Below are 22,046 nucleotides of genomic sequence, written 5' to 3'. Positions count from 1 at the left end.
GATATGGAAGCCACATTTAGAGCAGTGACTCAAGGAATGGTTATTCAGAACCTGACCCACATCTGGCCCATATATATATACAGCCACCAAACTAGTTAGGAATAATGAAGCTAAAGAGTGCATGCTGAAAGGGACCGGATATAGATCTCTCCTGAGAGACACATCCAAAGCATGTCCAATACAGAGGTCAATGCTAGCAGCAAATCATTGAACTGAGAACAGGACCCATTGGGGGAATTACAGGAAGGATTGAAAGAGCCCAAGGGGCTCGCATCCCACTAAGAACAACAATGCAAACCTGAGTGTCCAGGGACTAAACTACTACTGAAAACCTATACATGAACTGACCCATAGCTCCAACAGCATATGTAGCAGAGAATAGACTTCTTGGGGCAAGGGTGGAATCTGAAGCCTTGGTCCTGCCAAGGTTGGAACCCAAGTGCAGGGGATATGGGGGTGGTGTAGAAGGGGAGTTTATAGGGGGAATACCCTTATGGGGGGGTCTTGTGGACAGGAAACAGGGAAAAGGATTAATGTTTAAAATGAAAGTAAAGATATATATCTAATAAGAACATTTTAAAAATTAACATAAAATAGATCAGAATTTGAAAATGTAAAAAGCAAACAAACAAACAACCAAAAGAACCCCACTCGTCCATTGAAAACAGGATTGCAAACTTGTTCAACCACTCTGGAAATCAGTCTGGCAGTTCCCCCAGAAAACTGGAAATTGTTCTACCTGAAGATTCAGCTATACAACTCCTGGGCATATGCCCAAAAGATGCTCCACAATACCACAAGGACACATGCTCCATTATGTTCACAGCAGCCTTATTCATAATACCCAGAAACTGGAAGCAAATCAGATTGTCCCTTGACTGAAAAATGGATATCAGCCAAAATGTACAGAAGACTCATGATACATCCCACAGTCTGAAGAGTTAAACAAGAAGGAACTCCCAAGTGAGGGTGCTTCAATCTCACTTACAAGGGGGAACAAAATAATCATGGGAGGCAGAGGGAGGGAGGGACCTGAGTGGCAGAGGGGAGGGAGAAGGGAAAAGGGAGAACAGGATCAGACATTGGGGGGAAGACAGGAGAGAGAAGCCCAGAGGGCCAGGAGAATGAATAGAAACATGCTGTTCTCAGGGGTGGGTGATGGGAGTTGAGGCACTCGGGGAGAGGGGGGTATGCCATCATGGAAGGTGGTAACCCCTAGAAAGTCCTAGAGATCTGAGATGTGAGAGACCTTGGCCCAAATGCCCACCAGTGAGGAGATGGGACCGGAAGTGCTCACCTCTAGTAGTCAGACAGGGTCACCAGTGGAGGGATGGGGACACCAATCCACCTGCAGATTTTGACCCACAATTGTTCCTGTGTAAAAGAAATGCAGAGACACAATGGAACACACAGTGAAGGAAAGGCGATCCCATGACTGGTCCAATGTGGATCCATCCCATGAGCAGGCACCAACTCTTACTGACACTGTTACTGATGCTCTGCTGTGCTCTCAGACAGGAGCCTAGCAAGGCTGTCTTCTGAGAGGCTCTGCCAGCAGCTGACTGAGACAGATGCAGATCCTTAAAGCCAACCACTCGACTGAGGTCGGTGGTGCAGTGTGGGAAAGTTAGGAGAAGAATTAAAAGAAGTGAAGGGAAGGGCAACCTCAGAGGAAGAACAACAGTACCAACTAACCTGGACCCCTGGTAGCTCCCAAAGACTCAGTCACCAACCAAAGAGCGTACATGGGCTGGTTCAAGTGGACCAACTGCCTTGTCTGTCCCCAGTGGCAGAGGACTCAGCTAATCCTGTCAAGACTCGATGCCCCAGGGAAGGGGGATGCCCAGGGATGGGCGCACCATCTCAGAGGTGAAAGGATGGGGAATGGGGTGAAGAGCTCTGGGACGGGAGACTGGGAGGAGGCAACATTTGGGTGTAAATAAAGAAAATAACTAATTTTAAAACTGAAAAACAATAAAAGAAGAAGCTAAAATATTTACCAATGACCTGCTGGGGAAGGGTTTGGGGTTGATTAAAAATCATTAAAAGGGTTTAAAATATGTCTCTCGTGACCTCAGGTCTATTCACGCTAACAGAGATTGATTTAACAATATAAGTCTAGCCTTGCTCTGCTGGCATTACTACGATATAGCTATGTTTTATACACTAACCCATGCAGGAAACTGTTATGTTCTACACTACATAAAGATTAAAAAATTCCCCAGACTCTTTATGAATTATGTTTATAAGTTAAAAACCTTATAGCTTCCATTTAAAATAGTTATGTTAAATCTAAACCCAAGAGAGGTTTAACGTAAAGTCCTAGTCTTACAAAAGCTATTAAATTACTGTAGACATTTAGCGACAATTTAAAAATGCATGTTCATAGTCACCTTATAAATGACCAAATTGTTGAATATGTTCAGATTGCCAAAAAAAACCAAAAAAACAAAAAAAACACACACAGACAAGGATCGCTTAACTGAGATATGCCATAGAGACCACAGGAGCCTGGGATGACTGGTCTGGGTTATGAACTATGGACGAATCTCTGTCTCTCTCTGTCTCTGTCTCTCTGTCTCTCTCTCTGTCTCTCTCTGTCTCTGTGTCTCTCTGTCTCTGTCTCTCTCTCTCCCTCTCTCTTCTCCTCCTGCTCCTCTTGTTTCTCCTTTACTTTCTTCTTCCTCTTTCTTTCTCTTTTCTCTCCACACACTCACCCTTTCTCTTTTTCTCTTCTCTCTCCTGACTCAGCATGGCAACTCCCCTGACCTCAGACCTTGAGCTCAATGAATTCAACCCAAAGCAGCTTTCCAGAATTATTCCTTTTAATATGATCTAATTGGCTTGAACTGGCTCATTTCACCAGCAGAGAAATAAAGTATCACTAATCGCTATTCATGTCTCTGATAAATGATTAGATAAAAAAATGTTCTAAGATATGTAGAGGTTTGAAGATAAGTTCTGAGGGTCTCAAAAACTATTAAACGGGTGTGTGTGTGTGTGTGTGTGTGTAATATTTCAGATTTCTTGACCCTCCTATGCTGTTATTGCCCTGGGATCTTGAAGATGCAAGATTTGCTGGAGTAAGACTGCCCACTACTCAGTCACAAGCTCAGAATTCTGAGTTTTCTTTAGTTGTCTCCTGACTTACAAATGGTTTTCATTAGGCTAAAACATTTCTGTCCAACCTTTGTACCTAGCTCTCTGGACAAAACACCAAACCAAACCAAACATATCTTTTAATCTAAAGCTATCGTTTTTGCTAAGACTCAAAGGCATGAGTCTGCTCTTGCTGTCATACAGACACATGTTAACTGCTTTTTTAAAATATGAATTTTAATATGGTATGCTTATATATCTCCATCTGTGAGCTAAATTTCATATAAACTTCAGGGAGTCAAAGAAATCTCAAGACCTTGATCTACCCGCCACATGTCAAATGACTCTAGATAAGTACATCCAAACTTTCTGCACATGTCTGTCCCTCAAAATGAGATTCCCCCTCTTTCTCCAGGAGATTCCTTACCTTCTCCAATTACTAGGAAATTATACCTTGTGCCCCTGGGAGTCTATGATATCTCAGCAGATTCTCAAGTGGCTGGCAAACTCCATCCAGGGATCACCAGAGGACTGCAAACTGCTGAGCTCTGTCTGCACTTGCTGAAAGTAAAACAGATCAGCTGTTGTGATTGTTTCCTATCTCTTCGACTGGATCAGCTAATCAGCTAATCTTCAAATAAATGCTTACTTGTGAAGAACCCTAGGGCCTTTGGCCAGCCTTACACCCCCTGTCTCCGGGGCAAGACTAGGCCAAGTTCTATTCTCCACCCACAGGAACATTTTTGAGTAGAAAATTCTCAGACTGTACTGACTGATGCTTGATGGCTTTAAAGGTTAATATTCTTAGCCGATAAGCAGTAACCTTGCTGAGGTAACCTGTTCCCATAAAAGGCATAAGAACTGCTTGTAATAGCCATTCGGAGTCACTTTCTAGTCACTCACCTTGAGGGACTAATTGAAGGTTGACCCTGAAGTGATGAAAAATAAACCTCTTGCTTTTCCATTGATCTGCATCTCGGTGTCTCACTCGGGGTTATCTCGAAGTAAGTACCACTGAAAGAGGGTTGTGGGGTGGGAGGGTCGTCCTGAATTTGGGTAGACACCCCTGCCCCCATCCCTGGAGACCTATCAGAGTGCAAAAGGACAAACTCAGCAACAGGCACCTACTGCTGTTTGTCTCTGGTCTTTTGCTTTCACTTTTGACTCCTGAGCATGGTGTTGGCTGGAAAGCCTCTACCCTGGTGTGGGTCAATTGCAGAGGGCAGATGTGGCTTAACTCTGTGACCCTGGGGATTCTGGAGGACACTTCAGGCCCCTGGAGGGAGTCAGGAGGACTCTGCACTATTGAAACTTGCTAAACTCCATACTGGTAGGATCCAAGGGAGTCGCCAGGTTACCTGGTTTCTACACTCACAGCAGGGCCAAAGTGTTTGTGTGTTGTCTTTCTCTGTGTTTGTTGGTGTTAGTTATCTCATTTTGTGTTCTTGGACTTGAAGTCACAATATTTTTGGACATGGGACAGACTGAATCTACCCCATTAAACATCCTAGTTAACCACTGGAGGGAAGGTAGGGAAAGAGGAGAAAACTTGTCAGTAGCGAAAGACCCCCGGAGTGATGACACCCTCACTCAAGTCTTGGGATAACTCGACCCCATAAGAACTCACACAAGACCATCCTTGCTGTAATCACATGAGGTTTATGGATAGCAACCAGTGCACTGGGGTCGAGACTTGTATCCCACGCAGGGGCAGTGGGGTTCGACCCCTAGAGGCTGGGAGAAGAGCTATTTAAAGGGAGAAACCACAACCCGAGGGGGCAGGGATGGTGTCATTGGAAAGTGTGTAGAGTAACAGTGAAAAATCACAAGGAAAAACTCTCTGTCTCCCAAGATTGTCTTGTAGGAGGAGCCATCTCCTGCTTCTCAGATTGTTTAACTTCATGGTCTGCTCGTTCCTAGGAGAAGTTGCTTCCTGCTTCTCAACATTGTTCTCTAAGATTTATGGTCAGCTAGTTTCTGGGAGAAAGCTGTTGAGCTGGCCAATGTAATTACCCATTTTATAGCCCTAGGAGAGGCTTCTTGGAACATACAATTCTGGGGCCTGAAACATATCCCTCCTGCAAGTTAAGCAGCCAGGCACTAATACTTACTACTGAATGCAGGACATAGGAGCGGTAAACCATCCAGTGGCTGACATCCGCCCTACTGTGCCTAACCCCTACACCCTGCTGAGCTTTTAGCCACCGTCCAGAATTTGGTACCTAGTCTCAGACTTGAAAGAAGCTTTCTTCTGCCTGCCTTTGGCACCCCGAAGTCAAGAATACTTCGCCTCTGAGTGGAAAGACCCAGAGGATGGGACCACCAGTCAGCTGACATGGGACTAGATTCTTTACCACTTGGGCTCAATCCAGCTACCTTACTGCCCGATCCCACCTCAAGCCACCACATCACAAATGTCAAGGAAAACTGCAGAATCCCATGGGTGGAGAAAAGAACTCTCCCACTGACCCCTGCTTGGAGACGAGGCTACCTGGTTTAAGGGCAGGAAGCAGGCGACATTTGATTTTAATGTACTGAAGAGAGAGGTGTTTTGGTTTGTTCTTCTTTGATTGGTTGTGGTTTGTTTTTTCCATTTATTTAAAATAGATCTCTTTCTCACTTCATATATCCTGATTATGGTATCTCCTCCTTCTACACTTCCCAATACCTGCATCCATCACTTCTGTCCCTTCTTGATCCCCTTCCTTTCTGTCTCTTATTGTAAAAAACAGGATTTTAATGTTTAATAATAAATTATAACAAGATAAAACATACTAAAAAAATAACAGAAAGAAAAGAAACAAAAAGTAGATACAAGAATCAGAGACCCACTCACAAATACCATACAAACACTAAACTGAAACCCATAATATATACACAGAGGACCTGGTGGAGACCTATGGAGGTCCTGTGCATCCAGCCTCAGTCTCTGTGAGTTCATATGAGCTTTGCTCAGTTAATTTAGAGAGCCTTGTCTTTTCTTTCTGTCCTCCATTCCCTTTGGCTCTTACAATCATTCCAGTTACTCTTTCATGAGGTTCCCTGAGTCCTGACAGGAGGATTTGATGAAGAAATCCCACTTAGGGCTGAGTGTACCAAAGCTTCTCCCTCCCCATGCCCTCTTTCTACCCCCCCCATTCTGTATTTTTCTCCCATCCGCTGCAGGAGGAAGCTTTGATGACTGAACAAAGCTGTATGAGTACAGCAAAATGCCCTTAACAGTAATTTGTTGGGATCTTTTAATTTTATTTTTCTATAGATTGGTAGTATTTGCTTTTAGGTCACTGGGCTCTTTAGTCTCAACTTCTTGGCCACCCAAGCAGTGTCAGATATAGGTCTGATGGAGGGAGCCGTAAGTCAAGTCAAATATTTACTAGTTAGCCCTCAAATATGTGACATAGATACCATAGCATGTCTTGGAGGTAGGATAGCATTATACATCAAAAGATTTGTGGTTGGTACCTTCTGCTGGCCTTCAGGAACAAATAAGCACACATGAGTGAGTGAGCACAGTCTCAGCTACATGAGGCTCACAATACCGCTCTTCCCAGCACATAATTGAACCACAGATGTGGAAATAGATGTAAACACTATTCATTAATGCTGAAACATCAAAATCTTAAGTTTGCTTAATCATCGTAGGAGGCGGAGTCCGATGTCAGAAGACAGAATGAGCCAAGTGAAATAGTTCAGAGAATCATGGGACCCATCCGTAATCAACCAAATTTTTCAGTGAAATATGAAGAGCAACGGTCCAGCAAAAGGGTAAGGAAGGAATCCCATGCACTTGAATCTAAAACACTGACCTTTCTACATCAGCTGCAAGAGCATTACAAGAGGCCAGGGTTAAAAATAGCTGTAAGTTCCCCATATGTGTGTATGTACATGTACCTGTCCTTCAGTCCTTTTGTAAGCATCCATGATTCCAAGAAGAATGATATCCAGATTCAAGTAGCATGTAAATGCAAGGAGTGTTTTATTCTGTAGAAGTTCTGCATGCTGGGGTCTCCCATTATCAAGATAGATACCCGAGTGAGCTTGCAGGTTTGATTTAAAGCACATTGGGGAATTCCCAGGTAGGTGACCTTATCCCGCTCTATCTCTTAGGGAATGTTATTGGAGCATGGAGCCTGGAATCTGTTGTTGAGTAATTCAGGGGTAGGTGGCCTGACCTTGTTCTATCTCTTAAGGACATTCAGAACTATTACCTGGGTGTGAAGGCTGGATACTGTTGCTGAGCCATTGTCCTTACTTTAGGCCAAGTGGTGGGGCAGTTTCTGACTAGTTGCATGAAGCCTCAGTTTTTAGTCCTAATCTCTTGAACTGCCAATTTGAGACCTGTCATGGAGTCAGCCTGTCTCATCATTTCACCCTCAGTTTGGGCCATCTCCAATCCTTGAGAGATTTTAATAAAACTGTTCTGAAACAAACCAAACTAAAGCACTGATTATGCAGAGACAGTAAGTCCAAGCTAACATCAGTAGAATCTGGCATGGATTCTTTGACCACCCCTGAGCAGCCAACATAGAAACATCATTCGTCATCTAAGGCTGCACAGAGTCCTCCCTACTAGAGGAACAGCAAGTCTAGGCCTCTTCTGTTCTCTCAGACCACTTCTGTCAGGGATGCACTATTTCATCTCCTATTTTCCTGTATCTATCTCTATCCGTAGGGCCTTGAAATTTTTATCTAGGAGTATTAGGACTGAGGCACCTACAATAGCAGCTCCAGCCAGCCCTATAGGCCAAGGAGAGAACCTAGAAACACAACAGAAGTGACCTGATTGTGTGGAGGTGCTAGCTGGCTGGAGACATCCTACCCAGAGTAGTAAGTCATTCTGGGTACAAGCTGTACTAGAACATAAAAATCCTCAGTTGCATTTATAGCCAGGCCATAAATGTATGTAGTAAGCCCTGAAGTACGCGTTACAGTGCAGTGGCAGAGGTGGGAATCAGTTGGGGATATCTTCTTTCCAATGCAGAGTCCCTGTCTGGTAACCAACGGTTCTTTGTTAAGTCCAGGGAGAGAGGAGTTAAGAACCAGCAATCTGATCTGCCTTCTTGCCAGCCACTGTGAACTTGATGACAAGGTTTGTAGCATCTCCATTGGGGGAATCCAGATAGTAATGGGGTAGTGGCTGGTGCAGCAAAATGTAGGCAGCAAGCAAGCAGGATCACTGGAGTACTGGAGTCACAGTTTCAGTATCAACAGGGTATGGAGTGACCTTCCATTGTTCCTGTTGCCTGGAAGTCTCCTGTGCTGGACCTTGACTGCTGGATCGTCTCTCCTCGTAGGGTTAACACGAGAGTGATGTATCCACATTCTGATCCTGTCCACCTTATCAGCCCTATGTGTGGTCAGGAACACGATGTAAGGCCCTTTCCAGCAAGGTTCCAGAGTCTTGTGGTTATATCTGTTAATCCAGATTTGTCACATGGTTCAAAGTAATGGGGGCTACGTAGAGGGACAAACTCATAAACCTGGCTGATGGAAGGCCAGAGTTGCGTGTAGATCCTATGGAGGGCTCCCAAGGATTTTTAAAACGTTTGCTGGTCATATTCAGCTAAGATACCGACTGGAGGTAGGGCAGCATGGGAGGGGGCCTCCCATATAGGATCTCAAAAAGCAGAGAAACCTAAAATATAGGCAGTGTTCCTAGCTGTAAATAAGGCATAAAGTAGGAGAGATTCCCAGTCGCTGCCAGTTTCAGGTGTAGATTTGGTAAAGGCCTCCTTCAGGGTCCGATTCATCCCTTCTACTTGCCCTGAACCATGGGGAAGGTATGCATAATATAATTTTCTATTGGTTCCCCAGAATCTCTACCTATGGTAGAGGTGGAGTTACCTAAGAGAGGAATGCTGGTTCATTGTCAGACCGAAGCAGGGTAGGCAAACCATATCTGGGTATGATGTCCTCCAGAAGCTTTTTTTCCCACTATTTTGGCAGACTCCCTCTCTGTGAGGTAGGCTTCAACCCATCCTGAAAAGGTATCCATAACAATTAGCAAATACTTGTGTCCATAAGTTCCTGGTTTTATTTCTGTAGTCTATTTCCCAATTAGCCCCTGGCTGTTGACCCCTGATTCTGGTTCCTGTAGTCTGAGGAGTTCACAGCCTGGCAGATGGCTCAGTCTGAGATTACCTGATCAACCACGTGTCCTAAGTCAAATATTTTGTACCTTGCCCCTCACAAAAATTACTTCAGTTTGCAGTGACCAACAGTGAAGTTTAATGGATCTGATGGATGACTGGCTTAGCAAACTTCTTAGGTAGGATGGTGCAGCCTTCAGAGGTCAGCAACCGTCAGTCTCTTCTGAAAACTCCTTGGCATTTCACCTGATGTCGTTTGTCTTCAGTAGTATACTCAGGGATGGTTAGGAGTGCATTGGGCAGCAAAGCTATCAGGAGTTGGCAGCTTGAGTAGCCTCCCTTTTGGCTTTATCAGCTAGCCTGTTCCCTCAGACAATTTCTGATGTCCCTGTCTGATTGATGCCCAGGGCAATGAACTATAGCCATTTTGAGAGTGTTTTGAATAAAGCAAGTATTCCTTCCTTATTTTTGATGGTTTTTCCTTGGGCAGTTATTAGTCCTATCTGCTGTCAGTGTAAATGTTGGCTATGGCTCTTTTTGCCAGTCTTAAAGCCTGGGTAAGAGCCTTTTGCTCAGCTTTCTGAGCTGAAGTTCCCAGCAGCAAATCAGTGGTCCAAATAACAGGTCCAAGTCCACTACCACCACCCCTGCGTCCCTGACTCCATTCTGGATGAAGCTGCTCCTATCCCTGTGGTACATACGTTCCCCATCAGCCTGACACTCTGGATGTGCCCCAGTACTATACAGAGAGCAAACATGCTGCACATCTGTGGCTGGGTCAGAGAGGAGGATGGCTGGGTTTAGGGCAGAAGATGGGTTATATCTTATGTGAGGGGACTCAAAAGTAGAGCCTGAAAGTGCACCAACTGGGGTTGGACAGCCACTGGCTGGGTGGATTCTTGAGGGTCCCCTCAGTAGCATGGGGGAGGGGAGATAGTGATAACAAGTCCCTGACCCATGGTTACGTTGCCAGCATCTTTGACTAGAAGGACAGTGGCAGCTGTGGTCCAGAAGCAGGCTGGCCATTTTTGGCCCACCGGGTCCAGCTTCTTAGATAAATCAGACTCAGGTCTTTTCTATGATCCCAAAGTTTGGGTGAGCACCCCCTTTGCTGTCCCCTCTCTCTGATCCACATACAGGTGAAATGGTTTGTGACTCTCTAGGAGGGCCAATGCTGCCATCTCCAGTAAGGCTCTTCTTAGAGTCTTAAGAGCTACATTCCTCTTAAGGGTCCATCTACTTTGTTTTCTTGGTCCTGGAAGACCTCATAAGGCTTTGGCTAGCTCAAGACCTTTGCACCCAAAGTCTACAAAACCTGTGAGATCCCAGAAATTCCTGTACTTGCTTTAGGGTTGTTGCAACTGGGATGCTGAGGATGGTTTGCTTCCAGGTGTCCAACAGCATGTTGGCTGGCCCCCGTTGACTATGCATCCCACATAGGGGACCTCAAGATGACAAAGCTGGGCCTGCCTTCTTAGCAGACACTGGGCAGCCAAGTTGTCTCAGTTCCTGTAGGAGTCTCATGAGGCCTCCTGGCATGTCTCCAAGCCGGGAGCCCTGCAATACACACAGGACCACAGTTATTTGGGGGTGGGCCCACAGGTGCTGACCCAAGTACTCAGGCAGTGCCTCCTCCAAGGTGATAGGTTCAGAGACCAGATCTTTTAAATCCAGACTCCATTTTAGAGAACCTGCCCTAAGTTTGAACTCAGGTTCAAACAGGCATTAGTTTCCAAGTTACGCCCCAGCCCCCACCCCCAACAAAACCTGGGCCTCTCTCCAGTCTCTAGGCTCACCCCAGTAAGATCTGCACTCCAGGTTACACCCCCAACAAGACCAGTGGCTCCAGGTTATTACCCCAACAGATCTGCAGCCCCAGGTTACAAGCCCCCAACTCCCTTCCCCATCTCCTCACCCCCACTGCCTAATGAGCACCAATGCAGAGAGAAATAGAAATTGAGTCTACAATTTGATCTCCAGCACCAGCCAGTTAAACTAAAGGCCTTAGTATCTTTCCAATTTAGATGCTTGCACACTTATCTGCTCCCCCCACCCCTTTGCTGCTTGCTGTAAAGCTTAATCCTGGATAGATGCTCAGGGCCCCTTATTCCAACAAAAGAAGTCCTGCCTGCCTGAGGTTAACTGAGGGGCTGAGCTAGCTTAACTAGAATAAACCCTCATGTGAGACTGCATTGGATCAGCTCCTGTCCGGTTTAATATTTAGTGGCACTAACAGCCTGCAGTCCTGAATCCTTGATGCAGGTGTGTCCATGTCAGTTGTCCCTTGAAGCCTCTCTCCCAGTCTTGCCATTCAAAGACAAATAGAGGCTGGCTTTAGGCCACAAAGCTATTCAGTGTCTGAAGCTTTCAAAAGGATGTCAGGGGCAGTTTGGTTAACAAAAGCCATGTTCACAGCTGACTGTTACTCTCTGGCTTCTGGGTCAAAAGCAGTATAGGTCCTATAGGTTTAAAAAACTCTAGATATTCCCTGGGGTCCTCATTCTTTCCCTGCATCACCTGGCTAACCTTACATAAATTTGTGGGCTATCCGGTGGCCTCTCAGAGCCCCCACCCCGCCCATCAGAATCTGGCACCTGTTCTTTAACAGCATTGCTAAATTCTCAGTCAGGTCCAGTCCAAGGAAAGGCTGCACCTATATCAGCCTGAACTAGAGTAGGCAGCCCATTTGCTCCCAGAACCATTTTCTGGGTGGCTCCCAAGAACCCTCTCTCTCTTTCCTCTGTTGTGTAGTGCAGCTAGAGCTGACACCTGGGTTGACTGACACTCATCCCAGGTAAGTCAACATGACTGAATCTAGAAGACCTGTGAGAGCTCATGTTCTATCTAAAAATGGGAGGGGGGTTTCTGCCAGTTCCTGCAAATGGCACATGTGTCATGAACACATATTCCCCTGAACATCTGGGGGGAGATACTACCTGGGTTCCATAGCCTGGAGAGGTAAGGCCTTAGTAGACTGCCCTCTGGAGAGTATGGGCCTGAATGTGAGGTGGACTCCAAGTGGGGTCGGGGAGGTCAGGGGCTGCTCTTCCCTCTGCCTGTGCTGGCTGAGGAAGGGTAGTGGCAGAGAGGGCATGATGAGGAACATAGGAAGGGGACAGAAATCCTTGGGAGCAGAAAGAGGAAGCAAGGCAAAGGGGCCGAGGCTGATTCTCCTTTAGAAGAAGAAGGGTGGGGAGCAGAGAGGCCCATAACAAAAAAAGACCTCATCCAAACAGGGACTTCTCAACCAGGTATTGCCACGTGGAGATGTATGACAGTTGGTCTGGGTGGCCTCAAAGTCTCATAAACTAAACCTTCACCCTGTAAATGATGGAGAGATGGAAAGTCCCCTCCTCAGTCTATAGGTGGGTCATTCATTCCTGCAGTTATGCCTAGCTTGTAGGGACAAACTGCTAGCATTGGTCTAAGCTCCACCCCCCCCAGTTACCTGGCAACAGCCAGGTATGCATGACACTATAAAAGGGGCTGATGGCCCCCTCCTCATTCTGTTGCTCTCTTGCTCTTACTCTCTTCCCCCTTTGTCCGTCTCTCCACATTCCCCTCTCCCCTACTCTTCCAAGTACTCATAGACAGCCTCTACTTCTCTATTTCTCTACTCTTATTCCCCCACCCCCAGTCTCTCTAGGCTTCTGCCACCCTCCCTGCCTGGTTGCTGACTTTGCAGCCTCTAGTTCTAATGGTGGGCTGGGAGAGCAGAAGCAGGTCTGGCCTAGCCCCTTGAGTCCTGCTGGAGACTGGCTGAGGAGACCTTCTCTTTCCCTGTGTGCAGCCATCTTCCCTCCCAAGTGTTCCAGTGCTCGCTAGCTCTCTGTCTCTCTCTCCCTATCTCTCTCTCTCTCTTTCTCCTTCTGTCTTGCTCTCTTTCTCTTTCCGTGTCTCCATCTGTCTGTCTATGTCTCTGTCTTTCTCTGTTCTCTCTGTCTCTATCTCTCTTGCTTTCTCTGTCTCTCTATTTCTCTGTCTCTCTGTCTCTCTCCTTCTGTCTCGCTCTCTTTCCCTCTGTGTCTCCATCTGTCTGTCTATGTCTCTGTCTGACTCTATTCTCTCTGTCTCTCTTTCTCTGTCTCTCTGTCTCTCTTTCTCCTTCTGTCTCTCCTTCTCTCTCTGTGTGTGTCTCTCTGTCTCTCTATTTCTCTGTCTCTGTATTTCTCTCTCTGTCTCTCTGTTTCTATTCTCTCTGCCTCTGTCTCTCTCTGCCTCTGTCTCTCATGGTCTCTCTCTGTCTCTTGTTTTCTCTATTTCTCTTTCTCTGTCTCTCTCTTTCTCTCTGTCTTTCTCTGTGTCTCTCTGTCTCTCTCTTTCTCCTTCTGTCTCTCTCTTTCTCTCTGTGTGTCTCCATCTGTCTGTCTCTCTATGTCTCTGTCTCTATTCTCTCTGTTTCTGGCTCTCTCTTGCTTTCTCTGTCTCCCTGTCTTTCTCTTTCTCTGTTACTCTGTCTCTCTCTGTATCTCTCTCTTTCTCTCTCTCTGTCTCCCTCTGTCTCTCTCTCTGTCTTTCTTTGTCTCTCTATTTCTCTGTCTCTCTGTCTGTCTCTATTCTCTCTCTCCGTGTCTCTCTCGGTCTCTGTCTCTCATGGACTTTCTCTGTCTCTTGCTTTCTCTATTTCTCTTTCTCTCTCTCTTTCTCTCTGTCTCTATTTCTCTATCTCTATTTCTCTCTCTGTCTCTCCGTTTGTCTGTCTCTCTGTCTGTCTCTGTCTGTCTCTCTGCCTCTGTCTCTCTGTCTCTCTCTGTCTTTCTCTTTCTCCTCAGTCTCTCTGACTCTCTGTCTATCTATCTCTGTCACTCTGCCTCTGTCTTTCTGTCTTTCTCTGTTTCTCCTCTGTCTATCTCTCTGTCTCTCTTTCTCTCTCTGTCTGCCTCTCTGTCCCTCTGTCTCTCCTCTCTGACTCTCTCTATCTCTCTATCTCTCTATTTCTCTCTCTGTCTCTCTGTCTGTATCTGTCTGTCTCTCTGCCTCTGTGTCTGTCTGTCTCTCTGACTATGTCTCTCTCTGTCTCTGTCTCTCATGGTCTCTGTCTCCCTGTCTTTCTCTTTCTCTGTCTTTCTGTCTCTCTCTGTATCTCTCTCTTTCTCTCTCTGTCTCCCTCTGTCTCTCCCTCTCTGTCTTTCTTTGACTCTCTATTTCTCTGTCTCTCTGTCTGTCTCTATTCTCTCTCTGTCTGTGTCTCTCTCGTTCTCTGTCTCTCACGGATTCTCTCTGTCTCTATGTTGCTTTCTCTATTTCTCTTTCTCGCTCTCTCTTTCTCTGTCTCTATCTCTCTATCTCTCTATTTCTCTCTGTCTCTCTGTTTGTCTGTCTCTCTGTCTGTCTCTGTCTGTCTCTCTGTGTCTGTCTCTCTGTCTCTCTCTGTCTTTCTCTTTCTCCTCAGTCTCTCTGACTCTCTGTCTGTCTCTCTCTGTCACTCTGCCTCTGTCTTTCTGTCTTTCTCTGTTTCTCCGCTGTCTATCTCTCTGTCTCTCTTTCTCTCTCTGTCTGCCTCTCTGTCCTTCTGTCTCTCCTCTCTGACTCTCTCTATCTCTCTATCTTTGTCTCTGTCTCCCTCTGACTCTCTCTCTGTCTCTCTCTCTCTCTCTCTCTCTGTGTCTCTCTCTCTCTGACTCTCAGTCTCTCTGTCTCTCTCCATGACTCTCTCTTTCTGTCTCCCTCTCTGTCTCTCTCTCCCTCTCTCTGTCTCTGTCTGTGTGTCCTGCGTGTGTATGTGTGTTTGGGACTCTGCTCCTGCTCTCTGCCCACAGCAGGCTCAAAAGAAAAAAAATCCAGCTTTCGCCCTGTCCCCTTTCATAATCTGTTTGTCACCCACCGCAATAATAGCATACTCATTGCTGGGATGGGAAACAGGCTACTTTGAGTCCTCCTTGTCCCCCACCCCAACCAGGGCTGGGCCTGAAACAGTGGTCAGGGGCTTGCAGATGCCAGGTGGAAACTCTGCCCACATGCCAGGTGGAACTAGGAGCGTGCACCGCAGAACCAAAGAACCAACCTCTCGGCTGCCCTCTACCTCAACTATGTGCATGCGTGTATGCATGCATGCGTGTGCCCACTCCTGTCCCTACCTAGCTCCACAGACTAGCCATTACCAAGACTGGCCTGTGTTCAGTTCCATCACTCTCTCCCTCACAGCACAACTTTCTTATTCCTTTTCTCTACCTACAAAACCTGTCAAAGTTCCGTATTATGACTTTCATTCTTATCCTGTCTGATAGGATTTTTGCTACTGCCTTTAAATTATGGTATGCTCTATTCAGATATTACTAGGCAATATAGCCCCCGATCTTGTTAGAAATCTGCTAATTATTAATATATTTAAGTTTATGAGACAGAATCTTCTGAAATCTCTAACAGTTTGCCCCAAAAGGTTTCAGAAGATATGAACACAGCTTCAAGAGTCTGCTTGGATTGTGATATGATAGCCACTGAGAAACACAGTGTACAAAACTGGATACCCTTAGAGTCAAATGATTTATCTAAATTAAGGTAAGTCAAAAATCTCATGTCACACCTATCCATTACACAGAGAAAAAGCTCTGTGTCTTCTGGGCTCCAAAGCCAGACTGAGTCTGCCCAAGTTGCCATGGAGACCTTAGGGAACTGTTGGGTAGTACACTCTGTCATGTTTTAAATAACATATGACTGCTAGATTATAAGCTATTCCCAGATTTCTGACTACATTGACAGCTAAGGTAGCTGTAGCTTAACAACTAGGACACAGACTCTAAACTCAGTTTCTAGCGACTAGTTCAGCCGTAAGCCTTCACAGATGGAATTGGTTGTTTCCTTATCTAAACCTGGATCCCGTTGATTAAATGTTTCATATCCCCCCCCCCCTTTTTTTGTTTTCAGTTTAAACATTTTTTTTTTTTTTTTGGTTCTTTTTTTCGGAGCTGGGGACCGAACCCAGGGCCTTGCGCTTCCTAGGTAAGCGCTCTACCACTGAGCTAAATCCCCAGCCCCCAGTTTAAACATTTTTAAACCAGGGTTGATCACAACAGTCAACAGCACAACAGAGGGGGAGCATAGCTATTGCCAACCCGGTCACCTGAGGCTCTAGGAAGAGCTTTAGCTTTGTGATACAAGGGACCCCTAGACCCCCAAGGCTGCAGGCTGTCTTCCCTCTCCCCCTGGCCTCCCCCCACCAGCGAGGTGGCATCTATGAGGCCCAGCAGATGGCACTCTCCCTCTTCCAGTCTCTGTGGCTCACAACCAGGCTAAGGGGCAGAGGTAGCTGGGGAGACAAGGGGGTACACGAGGCCCAGGTGGCAGTGAGGGAGCTTGGAACCCTGAGGAGGGCATGCTGACTCCTTGCTGGAGAAAAGGCACCTAAATAGGGAAGCTGGACTTGTGGGCCTCCCAGGGAGACACGGGTTAAAGGGAGCAGTATGGTGAAAACTCCAATTCTGGTTCCCACTGCCAACATCCTACAAGGAAAGGCAAGGAATCCTGGAGCAGAGCCTTATGCCTGAAACCTGTCTGAGGGAGCCTCATCCTTTCCCACCCTGCTCCCCCAAGCCCAAGTCCTTCCCATTGCCCAGCTGTAGGCCATGTGCTGGGAGAGAATGGATGTTAAAGGGGTCTCAGGCTGTCTTGGTGCCTCAGCCCACCTCCTCGTGGGCCCAGAGCTCCACGTGGTGTTTTGGACCAAACCCCTCATCTTAGTTGCCTTTGCTCTTAAACAGCTGCTGAAAGTGAGGTTTGCAGTAAAATGCACGTGCATTGCAGCATAACTGCCCAGGCTGAATTTGGTGCGGCAGTGTTCGCAACAGAAACTGGAGTTGTGGAAAATGAGCTTGTCTGCCACCAGCCGCTCCATAGGGTACACAGTCTTCTGGCAGGCTGCACAGGTCTCCTTCACCTGAGTCTGCAAGCTAAAGGACTTAGATAGCTGCACCGTGCTGTTGCCACTGCTGCCTTTGGCTTCATGAGACAAGGTGGCCTGGGCGGCTCCAGCAGCCTGGAACATGGCTCTTCAGAGGTGCTTGGCGGCCCTGGAGGAGATGCCAAGCCAAGAAGGCTCGGGCTGGCCTGCGCCGCAGGGCGGGGGTAGGTCGCTGGGGGACCGCTTCCGGTGCAAGAGGCTCGGGCTCTAGCTGCCATAGCTGCCAGTAGTCCCTGAGCAGCAGCCCCGTATTTCCTCTTCTTGTTAAACTTTTCACTACATGGATCTAACTGTATAATCGCAAATTCTTATTCCTTCTGTTCCACAAACAGATTATCTTAAAGAATGTTCATGTCGTTAACTCTTTTTTTTTTTAAGGATTATTTTATTTATATATGCGATTACACTGTCTCTGTCTTCAGACACACCAGAAGAGGGCATTAGATCTCATTTCAGATGGTTGTGTGCCACCATGTGGTTGCTGGGATTTGAACTCAGGATCTTGGGAAGAACAGTCAGTTCTCTTAACCTCTGGGCCACCTCTCCAGCCCCATGTTGTTAAATTAACTTTTGTTGTTATCTCTTTTGTAAACTTGTAAACTACAGGAAACCCACTCAGATCTATCCCTTATGGACCAAATAGACTCCACCCAGATAATCTGGGTAATCTGTCTATCTGTCTAATGTTCCCACTTACTACCTATTCCAAAGGGTGGGATTCCTCTGGGTTTCAAATGTACATCTAAGAAAAATTTACTTTTCTCCCAAATACACTTAATCTTATTCTCTGCCTATAATATATATATATATATATATATATATATATATATATATATGTGTGTGTGTGTGTGTGTGTGTGTGTGTGTGTGTGTGTGTGTGTGTGTTCCAGCATCTTGCCAAGTCCAGACACTTAGTACATCTAGGACAGCTCCAGAGAAGCAACCTCCAGATGCTGAACTGTCCCCTCACAGACACAGACGCTTCGATTGGACCTGTTCCTTCTCACCTATCCACAGACGGTTCAACAGACCCTGGACAACAAGGAAACAGCCAACTCTAAGACTGGACAAACATCCCCATGCCCACTTTTCTAGGTTCCCTAGAGACATATGGCTGTAAAGCAAACAGGAAGTAGAGATCACAACAATGACAACCCTATTCCTGCTTCACCATCATCTCTTTTGAATTTTTCTTTTTTTATTAAACCCAAACAGGGGAATGTTAGCATTCTGTCTAAGCTCCACCCCATAGGTTACCTGGCAACAAGAGTCAGGTATGCCTGACTATATAAAAGGGGATGCTTCCCCTCCTCACTCTCTTGTTCTCTTCCTCCCTCTTGCTTTCTTACCAACTCTTTCCCTTGTCCCTTCTCCCCCCATTCCCTCCCCTCCACCTCCACATGCTCACAGCTGGCCTCTCTGCCTCTCTACTTCTCTACTCCTCTACTCCTTCTCCCTCCACCTCTCCCCCTCCCTCTCCCTCCCCCTCCCCCTCTCTCTCTCCCTCCCTCCCTCTCCCTCACTCCCTTTGTCCCTCCCTCTCCTCCTCCTCCTCCCCCTCTGTCTCCCTCTCCCTCCCACTCACCCTCTCTCTCCCACTCTCCCTCTCTCCTGTGCCTCTACTACCCTCTTAACTCCTCTCCCCATGCCCTGGATAAACTTTATACTATACTGTATTATCCTGGGTTGGTTCCTCAGGGGAAGGGATGTCTCAGCATGGGCCTGCAGAGGCACCCCTTTCCCCTATACCTCACCACACCTCCATAGAACATATCCCCACTCTTTATCTTTTCATAAACACATCATAAACAACCAGACCCAAGTCTTCTGTGACTCTGTGAGGTCCTAAAATGGTTCAGGATCAGCCCCAGTGGAATGCTTTGTGCCTGCCCCGTCCTAGGAATTAAAGAAAAATTTGTAGGAGAGGACAAAAAGCACAAACAGAATACACACACAGAGTGACATAGAAGGACATTCCCAGAAAAACAAAAACTGAACCAAATGCTGTCTCAGATGGTCTGGGCTGCCGCCACCTGTCCACCCACAAATTGCCACTGGCCACCTCAGGCTCCCTGACCCTGCTCCCCTCACATGCAGTCTGAGCCAGTTCCCTACTTGGCCTCCCACCACCAATACCCTAAGCTGGCTTGGCTATGCCCCTTATGGTTTTCTTTCTCAGCCTTGCTGTATTTGGAAATCAAAGTTTGCCATCAATAACATTTCAGAAATCCTTTATTACTGGCATTTGAACTACTTGTAAAGATGAGTAATTGACAAGAATGACAATCAGAATTTGTGGTTCTGGCTCAGTAGCATTTAGACTTCATTTGGGTGAGTTTTCCCTTACCTTTGTAACAAGCAACTGTTGATGTCTGAAAGCCAGGTGCTAACTAAGCTTGGTTCCTAGAAGAACAGTCTCTCAGGAAATTCTTTTTCTAATGGTGTGTGTGTGTGTGTGTGTGTGTGTGTGTGTGTGTGTGTGTGTGTGTGCGTGTGTGTGTGTGTGTGTGCGTGTGTGTGTGTGTCTGTGTGTGTGTGTCTGTGTGTGTCTGTGTCTGTGTATGTGTGTGTGTGTGTGTGTGTGTGTGTGTGTGTGTGTGTGTGTGGTTTGTAATGTTGATTGTCTTTGTTTTGAATTTCAATTATCAGAGAACAAAGGATCTCACAGTCCCTGGTCAGTAGGAAGTTAATATCCAGGGACCAAAAACTGCTTATTTCAGAGATAAAAGAAACTTCTTTAGTTAAACAAAATTAGCTAACAGCAGTTTAATTTTACAGTTTGTGTCATTAAGTGCTTTGAAACCTTGGACATAAAGCCAAAATAATACTTCTTGTCACAATTCCAGAGTTTCAATATACTTTGTGGAAAAACATAACAAAACAAAAAGAACAAGGATACTTGGTATTTACTTATTTATACTTTTAGTATTTATTTATTTATAGTTTTCCCTGTCTAGTTTAGATTTTCAGTGAAATCTCTTGCATGTCAAGCTGTATTGGCTCTAAAGCTGTTTGCTGCCTTTGAGCTGGCAGTACAAATAAATTCATTATGAGTCTAAACCTAGTTTCTTCCATGGATTAAATGCAATAACAATGCGATTAGTACGCTGTTAAAGAAAAAGTATGTAGTAAGCCCTTCTAAGCATTCTCCTTTCTTACACACTACACATCCTTACACACATTTTGGTCTCCTCCTCCAACCACCCCCCCAAAAAAAGGAGCTGTCCTTTATTACAACAGAGGGAAATCAGTATCCAAACCAAGTAGGAATCTCAAGCTGTAAATAACAGAAGGGGGGAGTGTTGGGATAGGTAGGAGCAGAGCCAGTATCATGAGATTACCTATCACAGGGCTTTGCTGAGGTGCTCCTGCTATGGTGTAGGGTCACCAGTGATATCAGTGGACAGTAAGTAGGTTAGCTGCTGCTAGTGGAACTGGTGCTGCTGCTACTGCTGCTGCTGGTGCATGTGCTGCTGCTGCTGCTGCTGCTGCTGCTGCTGCTGCTGTTTCTGCTGTAGTGGGTATCCAGTGGGGATGTCCACAGGCTGTAAATAAATGCTTTTCTGGTTCTTGGAGGACTGGTGTGCAGCTCTAGCCCAGTCCTGTCCGTATATGATAGTGTGTAGGTTGTTGTCCCATTGCAGCAGGTTGTACAGTTTTGTTGAGGCAACTTCACGCTGCAAAGTATAACTCCTCTGTGGCACTTTAACCCTTCGATGAGGCTGATATTTATAGTTTGGATATTTCTCTCTGTGTAGGGTCTTCAGTCTCTGCGCCTCCTGGAAAAAGGGCCTTTTTTCGGCTTCTGTAAGGCTTTTCCACTGATATCCCAGCTGCTTGCTGATCTCTGAATTCTGCATGCTGGGATTCTGTTGAGCCAACTTGCGCCTCTCTCCACGGGACCACACCATAAATGCATTCATGGGGCGCTTGACATGGCCCTCCATGCTATCTAGACAACTGTCACTGCTCCCAAAGCTCTCCCTTCTCCAGAGATTAATATGTCCTCAGGCTGTAGGGCTGAACACTGAAAGTGAAGATCTGAAATGCTGAATGTAGTGGAAGAATTAGGATTGCAACCAGGAAGTCAGAGATGGGATGAGAGAGACAGAGATAGAGACAGAAACAGAGAGACAGAGACAGACAGAGACAGAAATCAAGATATAAAGTGTAAGGGGTAAAAGCTAGTATCCGAACTGTGTTTGTAACAAAGATTTTAGTATTTAAAGTGTGTAAGAAAATATTCATCCCTCCTCCCTCGGGACCTCCCACGTCCAGCCCAACTAATCTACTTTGAAGCCACCACACAAACCTACATATTGTCAACCAAAACCCCTGTGGATTGTAAATGTAGAGACTGCACTTTTACACTCCTTAAAAACATACAACTTTCTCTTTGGTCATTTCTTCGCAACAAGCATTAAGATACAACAATGAGCATACTAAGCCGTTCTTTTTGCCCTGTAGCATACATGATATTTATGATGGACTAACTGAGAAATAAACAAGCATGTACAAGTGGTAGAGAGGGTCAAAGATAAGTAGGAAAACAATCAATTGTATCCTAGTCCAGTAAGCGAGATGGCATGAAGAAAAAGAATCAGTCTGTCCAGGGCAATAGCCCACTATAAAGATCTACACAATGGGACAAAGAAAAACCAAAAACAAAAACAGTAGTAATGCTGAATTTTAGAATTGAAAGCTACAAAACCTAAAACTCAACATATATCTCAAGGAAGTTTTCTTTCTCTCTTTGTCATATACATGCATCATAAAGCTCGTTTGTACAAATTTCCTATGTAGTAATACTAAAAATATTGTTATTAGGATTATTTCAATACACCCAACAGTTGTTGCTGGCATGTTGCTAAAGTGCATTTGAGACTCAATTATTTACAGATACACACAGACACACACACACTCCACATTCAGATAATCACACAGACACTCAGACAAATACAA

General features: G+C 45.8%; 1 long non-coding RNA gene and 2 pseudogenes across 1 annotated transcript; all 3 read right to left on the bottom strand.

Moving 5' to 3' along the window:
- Nucleotides 1–689: 689 nt before the first annotated feature.
- On the bottom strand, nt 690–4,530 carry LOC108353310 (uncharacterized). Its single transcript, XR_005498752.2, has 3 exons — nt 4,003–4,530; nt 3,527–3,660; nt 690–1,374 (listed from the first exon to the last, which is right to left on the bottom strand). It is a non-coding gene; the product is annotated as an uncharacterized LOC108353310 (long non-coding RNA).
- LOC103694541 (LIM domain-containing protein 2 pseudogene) lies at nt 16,783–17,215 on the bottom strand (annotated as a pseudogene).
- On the bottom strand, nt 20,036–21,658 carry LOC103694542 (sex-determining region Y protein-like; annotated as a pseudogene).

This window comes from Rattus norvegicus, chromosome Y (genome assembly GCF_036323735.1).
Source record: "Rattus norvegicus strain BN/NHsdMcwi chromosome Y, GRCr8, whole genome shotgun sequence".
NCBI classification, from domain to species: domain Eukaryota; kingdom Metazoa; phylum Chordata; class Mammalia; order Rodentia; family Muridae; genus Rattus; species Rattus norvegicus.
This window is presented reverse-complemented; position numbering and strand designations above follow the sequence as displayed.